The 11088-nt window shown below is 43.8% G+C and overlaps 1 long non-coding RNA gene across 1 annotated transcript; it reads left to right on the top strand.

The window, feature by feature from the left end:
• The first annotated feature begins 8527 nt into the window (after nt 1-8527).
• Nucleotides 8528-9350, top strand: LOC126272195 (uncharacterized). Its single transcript, XR_007549191.1, has 3 exons — nt 8528-8595; nt 8682-8792; nt 9152-9350. It is a non-coding gene; the product is annotated as an uncharacterized LOC126272195 (long non-coding RNA).
• The last annotated feature ends 1738 nt before the right edge of the window (nt 9351-11088 follow it).

The following is an 11088-nucleotide window of genomic DNA, read 5'->3' as shown; positions in this document are numbered from 1 at the left end:
ATCCTTTATCGAGGAGCTGTCAATTTAGTACTGGAGGAAGGTGTGGGATGTAAAAATGTTAGAGGAAGACCAAGAGATGAATACAATCAACAGTTTCAAATGGATGAAGGTTGCATTAGTTATTTTGAAATGAAGAGACTTGCACAGGATGGACTAGCGTGCACTGAAGAACACAACAACAACAAAAACATACACAGAGCTTTTAACGATGTGAAACACGTCCCATGTGAAGGCGGCTTCAGACGGGTTGACAGTTTGGTTGCAGAATGCTGCAACAGATGCCACTCGCAGCGGCAAAAGTGACAGAGAGAACTCAACATACTCCCACTTTAAAGCGAATCCTCTCATTTTACAAACGAAACGTAAATTATAACAACAAACTGAAAACTTAGATTCAGAACAATGGAAAACGGTTGTGATAAAAGGAAAAATATTCAAGTGTTCATTATAAACTGCTATTCCATGGCACTTCAAAATGTGCTTGAATTTCATAAACAATATTTGTAATTCGTTTGTTACTATACAGGGTGATTCAAAAATGCATGTAAATATTTTAAGGGTGTATTTGTGAGGTAAATATAAGACAAAAATGTTCTATACAATTTTTGCTATACTTGGCTTATTACAGAGTTATGAACAAAACATGATAATACATTCAATACAACGTAAAGTATTTACTTCCCAGAGTTCACAGTTTAATTACAGTGCATTTGGACTAAAAACGCAAACTGGTAAATAAACGTCACGTAACAAACTGAAACAATTCCTCGCGAATACTGTATTACTTTAGTTCCTGTTGATTGAATTAAATCAATGCAAAATAACTAAGGAAAATACGTGAAGAATTTACAGACTGTACTGTACTGTATTTGCACAAATCTTAATGCAATGCATGTTCAAAATGCTGTCCCTGAACTTGCAGACAGACCCGTGCTCGTCGCCGCAATGATCTCTGCACATTACACAGTCCGTTCAACTCTCCACGAATAATTTCACAACCACCTTCAATTCTTTGTTGTAGCACTTCTCTGTTCGGTACTGCAGAAGAATACACCAATGTCTGTAGTCGGCCCCATAAATAAAAGTCTAAAGGGTTCAGGTCAGGTGATCTGGCTGGCCAAGCAATTGGTCCTCCGCGACCTATCCATCGATGTGGATATGCATCATTGAGGTACGCCCTTACGTTGCGGCTGTAATGGGCAGGAGCACCATCGTGCATAAACCACAAGGTGGCTCGTGTTGCAAGAGGGACATCCTGTAACAATCCAGGCAATTCCCCCCTCCAAAAATTCGCGGTAAGCGTGCCCAGTCAGCCTTGGAGGTAGAACATGAGGTCCGAGTAAGTCATTCCCCACAATACCACACCAAATGTTTATGGAGAATTGATGTTGATATCCACGCACAATTCTCGCGCCAGGATTCTCGACAGCCCACTGGTGCATATTATGCGAATTGTTTACACCCGCACGAGTAAACATGGCCTCATCTGTGAATAATATCCGCCGAATGAACATTGGATCATTCAAATGACGCTCGTGTAACCACTGGCAGAATTGCTGACGGCGAGGATAGTCTGCAGGTGTCAATTCGTGCACTTTGTGCAGGTGAAATGGATGCAACTGTTGTCTCCGAAGCAGCCGCCATACAGTAGATTGTGGAAGTCGTACAGCTGCACTAATTTGTCTCGTACTGATGGCTGGATCTTGGTCTCCCAGGTCCAAAACATGTTCCTCGACGTTCACTGCATGCTCAAGTGGTCGACCTGAATGTGGCCCAGGACGAATGCCATACTCCCGCATACGTCTGTCCACAGATACAAACGTCTGATGACTTGGTAACCGTCGTCTTGGAAACAGCTCACTGTACCTTCGTCTTGCTGCAAGTGCGTTTCCATCTGCTGCACCATACACAAGGTGCATATCAGCATACTCACTGTTTGAGTACATCATGTGCACGAAACCTGTAGCCTTCCGACGATGAATGAACGACAGGAAGTACGTTTCCGTTACCAACAACATCAGCGCCATCTTCTGTACAGTAGGAGTAAACAGCAATTGCAAACGCAAACAAACACTATTCATGCAGTTTCGAATCAACTGTTGGGAGATACGTATGTGCATTACGTACCAGAATATGGCATCCTGCTGCTTGCACTGACGTCGTTTTGATACGGACATGACTTTCGTATTTTAACGATAACTCTGGAATTAAACGTTTATGGAAAAACATTTATAGAACATCTTTGTCTTATATTTACCTCACAAATACACCCTTAAAATATTTACATGCATTTCTGAATCACCCTGTATAGTTCGTATCACGGGTGACTGAAAGGAGGACGCTGCAGCGGCGCTCTGTTGGAGTTCGGGACATGTGTAGTCCAGCTCTTACTTAAACAATAAATGTCAACCTGTTAGAACAATAGTTAAGATAGATTCTCACTTGGAACGTGAAACTGAAAACTAAAACAATGAAAAATTCCCGGAATTCTAAAAAATTCCCGGTTTTTCCCGGTTTTCTCCCGGATGAAAAAATTCCCAGGTTTTCCCCAGATCTCCGGTTGTCCCGGGTCGTATGCACTCTGTACGTAGCACAACAGCCCCACTTCCACAGGGACATCTTAGTGATGGGGCGAAACCGGGCTAACTTGAATTTTCCACTATTTGTTGAATTTCCGCCATTTTTTTAAATTTTCCACCACTTTATACATGTGGCAACTGACCTATTTTAGAGAGGGGTGGGAAGAGGGGGTAAAGCTGGTAACACTACATGACATCATAGGGGAGGAGGGGACATCTGACAACAATGCGGAGTATACCAGAATTTTCACTGCGCACCTACTTCTGAAGTAGATAGCGTTTGGAGGAAAGCCAGAGTGACAAGTATAACCTACTGTAAGACTCCTACAACCCGATTGTATAAGGGTCGTATCAATGACAAACCTGTTTCATTATTTGTGTGTGCCAAAAATGAAACTGTAATTTTTCTGCTATGGAATTTCTCATTGCGCCTTGTGTCTCAACACAATATCTGGGACGCATGACTCCGTCTCAGATCACAGTGAAGATCCACAAATACAATGAAATACGGTTCATCTGAAATTTTAAACTAAATTGTTATAAATAGACGTTCATGTCTAACTTTTCACAGTTTCTAGAGATAATCACTGAAATTTGGAGCTCAACTCAAATGAAGCAACATTGCAAGGTGTGCGTAAATTTCTTTCACGTGCGCTCCTGCTGAAAAAAGGCTTTGGTTTGCCTTTTATCCAAACGTTGGACAGCTTTTAGCGCGTTCTGTGTCAGTCCAGCACTTGAGGCAGTGAAGGCCACTCGGTGCAGTGCAGCGACGAAGGCTGATAAAGTCCGCTACGAGATTAGTTCTCCACGTGTTCTTGTTACGTAACTTTCTCGAAATTGTTTTGAGATACAATTGTCCCAGCACCATCATGCCTAACACATAGCTTTTGTTTTGATTTATTATCGATGTTTTACTATAGTTTCTCGTGGATCACAGACTACATAACTTGGCGCGTTATTATTCTTTCTTTCGAGAATTTGAGTAGCATACAGAACGAGACTTTTTCTGTTATGTTCGATAGAAAAATAGCCTTCAGACTAAGGGGAAATTTCTGACGTCATGCCTAAATCAGTTGACAAGATTGTCGTTACAGATCGTCCACGATACTTTCCAAATCGGTAGCGGCAAAGACGATACAGGCGCAAAAGCAAATGTTCTTACTGCACCGGAGTTTGAGGAAATGTCCATTGTTCGGTAGCAATTTACATACCTTTTCGTTTTAGTCTTCTTTCCTTCCACGAGGGTGTTGTCTGTTCAATAATAATATAAACAAGAAAAAAAGCGCAGCTTACAGAGTGAGCAAACCCAACGGTTTACTGAGTAATTCCACAATTGTATTGAATGTAAAATACGCAAAAACGGAAAAAGACTATGCAAAGTATTCTTGAAATACCAGTGAAATGTTAATTTTATCATCTGAATATCTCGATTTATATGCTGCAGATTCTGTAAACCATACATGCGATAATCTGGTTCACAAAATACACTAGTGTGAAAACACAAGGACGAACGTCACTGCAAAGTTAGAGAGCTCGATGAAACTTGAACTATACATAGAAATAACTGCTACAGTAGGGTACAGTTGTTAACTGAAATGCACAATGAGACGAACAGAAATGGAAATTTTATTCGGAGGCAATAAATACCTGAAGTCACCGTGACTCGTGATGTTCAAAAATAGCTCTGAGCACTTAACATCTTACGTCATCAGTCCCCAAGAACTTAGAACTACTTAAACCTATTTAATCTAAGGACATCACACACATCCATGCCCGAGGCAGGATTCGAACCTGCGACCGTAGCAGTCCCACGGTTCCGGACTGCAGCGCCTAGAACCGCACGACCACCGCGGCCGGCCATTCGTGATGTTCCCCTGGACATTAAAAAAGGCGGGATATCGTAATTAAAAGGGTATATGATCACCACAAATGACAATGCATTCTTTGTATTGTGCTCCCGTAGTGGCCATGAGGTTCTCGTGACCGGGCGTTTCATTCCTCCACGAATGCGGTTCACAGCTGCTGGTTGGTTGGACGCATCCCACATCTGCTCGATGGGATTTAAATCTGGAGAACGAACAGGTCAGTCCATTTGTTCCAAGAGATCCACCTCCTGTGCTGTTAGATGCAATTGTACATTGTCATCCATATAAATGAAGTCGGGACCGAATGCACTTCTGAAAATACGCACATGGGGTAGGAATACAGTGTCACAATAACGATGACCGATGAGTGTACCGTGATCAAAGATCTGGAAGTCGGTACATCCATGCAACAAATGCTTTCCCATGCCATAGCACCTGGGCCACCAAAATGTTCATGTTCGACAATTTTCCTGGGTACATTACCTCCCACCTCTCACCATATCATGGTACACCCATCATTGTTGAACGCGATTGTTTTGGTGGTCCATGTGTTACAATGGGGGGAGAGACAATGTCGTATGGGCGGACTGACTACAAATCTTTAACGACGGTGTATTAAAATCCATGGAGAAGAAATGAAAACTTTGAGGTTTGCCGATGACATTGTAATTCTGTCAGAGACAGCAAAGGACTTGGAAGAGCAGTTGAACGAAATGGATAGTGTCTTGAAAGGAGGATATAAGATGAACATCAATAAAAGCAAAGCGAGGATAATGGAATGTAGTGGAATTAAGTCGGGTGTTGCTGAGAGAATTAGATTAGGAAATGAGACACTTAAAGTGGTAAATGAGTTTTTCTATTTGGGGAGCAAAATAACTGATGATGGTCGAAGTAGAAAGGAAATAAAATGTAGACTGGCAATGGCAAGGAAAGCGACCTGAATAAGAGAAATTTGTTAACATCGAGTATAGGTTTAAGTGTCAGGAAGCCGTTTCTAAAAGTATTTATATGGAAGTGAAACATGGACGATAAATAGTTTGGACAAGAAGAGAATAGAAGCTTTCGAAATGTGGTGCTACAGAAGAATGCTGAAGATTAGATGGGTAGATCATATAACTAATGAGGAAGTATTGAATAGGACTGGGGAGAAGAGAAGTTTGTGGCACAACTTGACTAGAAGAAGGGATCGGTTGGTAGGGCATGTTCTGAGGCATCAAGGGATCACCAGTTTAGTATTGGAGGGCAGTGTGGAGGGTAAAAATCGTAGAGGGAGACCAAGAGATGAATACACTAAGCAGATTCAGAAGGATGTAGGTTGCAGTAGGTACTGGGAGATGAAGAAGCTTGCACAGGATAGAGTAGCATGGAGAGCTGCATCAAACCAGTCTCAGGACTGAAGACCACAACAACAACAATAATTCTCACTGGTCAAAGTTATTGTGACAGTGTACTCCTTCCTCAACTGCCTCTTTTCAGGGGTGCATTCGACCCAGACTTCAGTTTTATGGATGACAATGTGCGACCGCATCGAACGGCGCAGGTGGATTATCTCTTGGAACGAGATGATATTCAGCGAATGAACTGGTCTGCCTGTTCCATCGACTTAAATCCGAGGAACACGTGAAGAACACGTTGGGGAGACGTACTGCAGCACATTCACGTGCATCATCGGCTATCCAACAGTTGTTAACCACACTGGTGGAGGAAGGGGACGCCCCACCACAAGAACTCCTTTCCAATTGTGTGGCCAGCATGAGAGCACCCTGCAGGGAATCCACTGTCATACATGGTGGTTGCACATCCTTTTATGAACCATGTCCCACCTTTTGTAATGTACAGAGGACTGTCATGAATTGCGACGACTTCAGTGTGATTGTTCTCTTTGAATATAATTGTCGTTCCTGTTCGTCTCATGGCGTATTTCTTTCAGTTACCTTCTGTGCTATTCTGTAGCAGTTCTTTGTATGAATGGCCCAAGTTTGATCGAGCTATATTACTTCTCAGTGACACATTATGTGAAAGTTACATTTGCACACATTGTAATATGAAGAATTTTACGTTACTGCTAACTATTTGTGACTTTCCGTGGAACAAATGAAATCGGTTAATTCACCTGCAGTCCTTCACGTACGGAAGTAGTAATTCCTGCGAAGATTTTAATACATACACACATAAAAAAAGTTTTGCATCACCCCAGTGCCCAGAACTCCTGAAGATAGACGTTGACTGTGGATATTGTATCACACAGACAGTTCCTTTGACTGTTGAGAGATGTCACTAAACGCACCCAAAGATGTAAACAACCATGCATGAGCAGCGCCAGTTAGACGGAGGGGGTCCAACAGCCGATCAGTTCCAGTCATTCCTCCAGGAAGGAGGTACACGGCTTATGTTGTCTGTAGTTCAACCATGCGTAGACGGCCAATACCGCCGATCGATCGCGTCCGCATTGTTATTCTGTGCCAGGAAGGGCTCTCGACAAGGGAAGTGCCCAGAAGCCTCGGAGTGAACCAAAGCGATGTTATTCGGACATGGAGGAGATACAGAGAGACATGAACTGTCGATTACATGCCTCGCTCAGGCCGCCCAAGGGCTACTACTGCAGTGGATGATCGCTACCTACGGATTATGGCTCGGAGGAACACTGACATCAATGCCATCATGTTGAATAATGCTTTTCGTGTAGCCGCAGGACGTCGTGTTACGTCTCAAACTGTGCGCAATAGGCTGCATGATGCGCAACTTCACTTCCAACGTCCATGGCGAGGTCCATCTTTGCAACCATGATACTATGCAGCGCAGTACAGATGGGCCCAACAACATGGCGAATGGACCATTCAGGATTGGCATCACGTTCCCTTCACCGATGAGTGTCGCATACGTCCTTAGACACAGTGTCCAGCGACTGCAGCAAGGTAGAGGTTCCTTGCTGTTTGGGATGGCATTATGTGGGTCCGACGTATGCCACTGCTGGTCATGGAAGGCGCAACAATGGCTGTACGATACATGAATGTCATCCTCCAACCGATAGTGCAACCATATCGGCAGCATATTGGCGAGGCTTTCGTCTTCATGGACGACAATTCGCGCCCCCATCGTGCACATCTTGTGAATGACTTCTTTCGGGATAACGACATCGCTTGGCTAGAGTGGCCAGAATCTTCTCCAGACACGAATCCTATCGAACATGCCTGGCATAGACTAAAAAGGGCTGTTTACGGAAGACGTGACCACCAACAACTCTGAGGGATCTACGCCGAATCGCCGTTGAGGAGTGGGACCATCTGGACCAACAGTTCCTTGCTGGACTTGTGGATAGTATGCCACGACGAATATAGGCATGCATCAATGCAAGAGGACGTGCTACTGGGTATTAGGGGTACCGGTATGTACAGAAATCTGGACCACCACCTCTGAAGGTCTCGCTGTATGGTGGTATAACAGGCAATATGTGGTTTTAATTAGCAATAAAAATGGTGGAAACTATGTTTATGTTGATCTCTATTACAATTTCTGTACAGGTTCGCGGAACCGAGGTGATGCAAAACTTTTTTTCATGTGTGTATAAACGTGCAACTCAACTCCATTGTCCTCAGTCCACTGCCATCCGCCTTGTTGTGTATAGTCTCATCTCTGTGTGTGTGCGTATGTTTTTGTCTCCAACATGAAGAGAGCTAGCAGCAACGATTCTGAGTATAGTGGCAAGAGGCCTAGAGTTCTGGAGGTAGGATACCAAGAGAATAAATAATTTGTACTTTTAAGTGAAAATTTTTATATTTGTGTTAAATTTACCTGATTAATTCCGTTTCCGTTTCCTTGTTATAGTAAAACTCCACGGTTTTATGTTGAATGGTGAGGAGAGACGGTAGGGGGCTGGCCAATGGCAGACTCTCGAAGTCTAACCTTCTGTGGCGGGTTCACAGACAGGATTGCCTCGTGAGTATAGTTTTCATTGTAATTTGTTAATGTATAGTAGTAGTTCAAAAATTTTCTTAGTTCATACTTGTTTTTTTTTCTCCCTCTCTAGCTCAGTTGATGCAAATGCTAACTGAGGTGGAGGCAAAGCAGGAGGCTGAAAAAGGTATCCATTGCAGCAGCAACAACGCTATGTGTTACAATCTCCAGATGTGAATAACAGCAGCAACACTCACGTAAGTAGAGAAAAAATATCCATGTGTGATCTTTCTAAGTAGCTCGACATTCAAAATAAATGAAATTATCTTACGTCCTGTTACAGGAAGAGCTCTAGAGGAGGAGTTAGATTTGTTGGACAGGCAGCTGGGGGCTTTTCATTTGCAGGCGCATGAACAGCCTCCAGCAAATAATAAGATGCCCGAGCAGCATACCTGTAAGTTGATAAAGATTCCTTTGTACATGCCTCTAATAATAGTAGTAGTATAGGAAGTTTTTTCTGTAATATACCGTTTCCGAGTTATTTAGCATAGAATTTAGCCAATCGGGGCGTCGCGCGCTCACATTCAAACGTCCTGCCAGGGGCGGTGTTGCCCAACGAGTGCTTTGTCTCGTTAGCTGAAACTTGGATTTACTCGCGCGACGATCTGATTGGCTAACTTCAATGCTAAATAACTCTGAAACGGCGCAACGTATCGAATTTCTTTTGTAACATTCATATCTCAGTACAGCCTGCCCTGCAACATCCCTACAAGCGTTTCAGACATTTTCTGCCCACTATATATATTGTTGTAGGCGTGATAGACCAGTTGCCAATACCGATTCTGACGAGGATCGAGGATAATGACGTGCCTGAATGGGTCAGGCAAAGGGTCGCTGAAATAGAGGCGGAGAGGCATCGTGGTCTCTGCCCTGTTAGATGATGATTGTTTTGTTAGATGATTGTTTTGACGGAGTGGTGGAGTTGCCCGATGAAGTGTTCATGCCTTGGAGCCAAGGCGAAAAAGGTAAATACTCACACTAAACAATGTACTTAATCATTATTTTTTTCACCTGTTATTCTCATAGTGGTCGCGTCTCTGCAGTCGCAACACATGGGTTGTGGAGGCTACAAGTTTCTCTCCAAAGCAGCGCCCGGTAAGGCACGCCTCCCCTATAAGGGGAGGACGCGGGCGCCACACCGGCACCGGCACCGCAACGATCTACCACCCCTCAAGTTGCCGGGTTTAGGTCTGCAACAGCAGTAACAGCATCGAAAACTATCGCCGCAGCCCGGGTGGTCCCACTGCTCTGACCCAGTAGCACCGCAACATCCTCCTCCGTCATCACCATTATCATCATCAAATCAGCCCCGTCAGAATCGGCGTAAATGCAAGTTATGTGTGCCTCGGCACTTTCCGATCTGCCCCTCCCCAGCAACATCATCAACGGGGTGGACACACAATATTATTAATAGTAATAGAAAAGATCCTTGGCTAGTGGCAGTTCCCTCTCCTGTACATTTAGTGAAGGACATTAGGTCAGTGATTGCAGATGCCTTTGAGGAGTGAATCTCATTCACGAGGATTGAGAATCCAGCAGGGAGTACCGTAACCCTGTTGGTTTTCTAAGGGTTTGCTTTCCTGTCGTTGAAACGGGGCAGCAGTCAATGATCCGTGGTATCCCGCCATTAAATGCAGTTCGGTGCTCTGCATAAAACTATCGCCACCCCCCCCCCCCCCTCCCCATACTTGATTCGGGCGTTGAAGAGACTACTCTTTTCATTATCTTTGGGGGTGGGGGGATGGCGTAATGACGTGGAACACGTCAATCGCCGAGTAGTTTCGTAAATCCACCATGAGTGCTATAGTGGCCTGGTTTTCCGAGATGGAAGTCAGAGGGTCAGCTAAAGCACTAGCCGAATACTACACCTGGACATCCACACACGTCTATGATCAGGTACATGGGGGTCTATCTATATTAAGCTCCCTACTGGTATACAAATAATAACCACCATAATAACAAGCATGCGTTAATGTCAAAAATAAAACCGATCAGACTTGTTTTACATGGAGAATCCTGGCTTGCGAGAGAAATTACAATTACAGACATCATCCTGAGCGTCCCAGTACATACCATGTGGGTGATAATATTCGTAGGTGTTACAACTTTGATGGTATCGAGTTCCCCACCAATATCAGGAATACCGGAATATAGGTTCATGTTTATGGCCTGGAGAAGAAAAGCAAGTCAGATGAGCAAGACAAGAATATTGTCAAGGGTCCCCTCCATTTCTCAAAATTTGCCGATGAGCGTGAGTTGCATGTAAACATACTGCTCTTTTTTGAAGGTTATAATTATAACTAAGTTTGGATGAAAGACATGTCCTGACTCCTGTTCTGTCAACAGAATAACGACAAGTCTAAAAAGCTTCCATGGACTCGGTACGTGTTATTCCTATTGAGGAAAACAAATCCGTGAAGTTTAAAAATGCTCACCACCAGGAATAATGCCCGTTTGTAGTCTATGCTGACTTTGAATGCCTCCTCGCTTCTGTGACCCGCTCTGAAGGTGACCCCACGATGGTATGCCACCTTTACAACAACAACAACAAGAAAACACCTAACATGTCTCACTAGGGGTAAGATCGATACTGGCTACAGGAAAATTAGAAAGATCTTTGGAGAAAAGAGAACCACTTACACGAATCAAGAGCTCAGATGGAAACCCAGTTCAAAGCAAAGGAGGGAAAG

Source organism: Schistocerca gregaria, chromosome 5, assembly GCF_023897955.1.
Source record: "Schistocerca gregaria isolate iqSchGreg1 chromosome 5, iqSchGreg1.2, whole genome shotgun sequence".
Lineage (NCBI taxonomy): Eukaryota > Metazoa > Arthropoda > Insecta > Orthoptera > Acrididae > Schistocerca > Schistocerca gregaria.
Note: the sequence above shows the minus strand (reverse complement) of the source record. Positions and strands in the feature narration are given on the sequence as shown.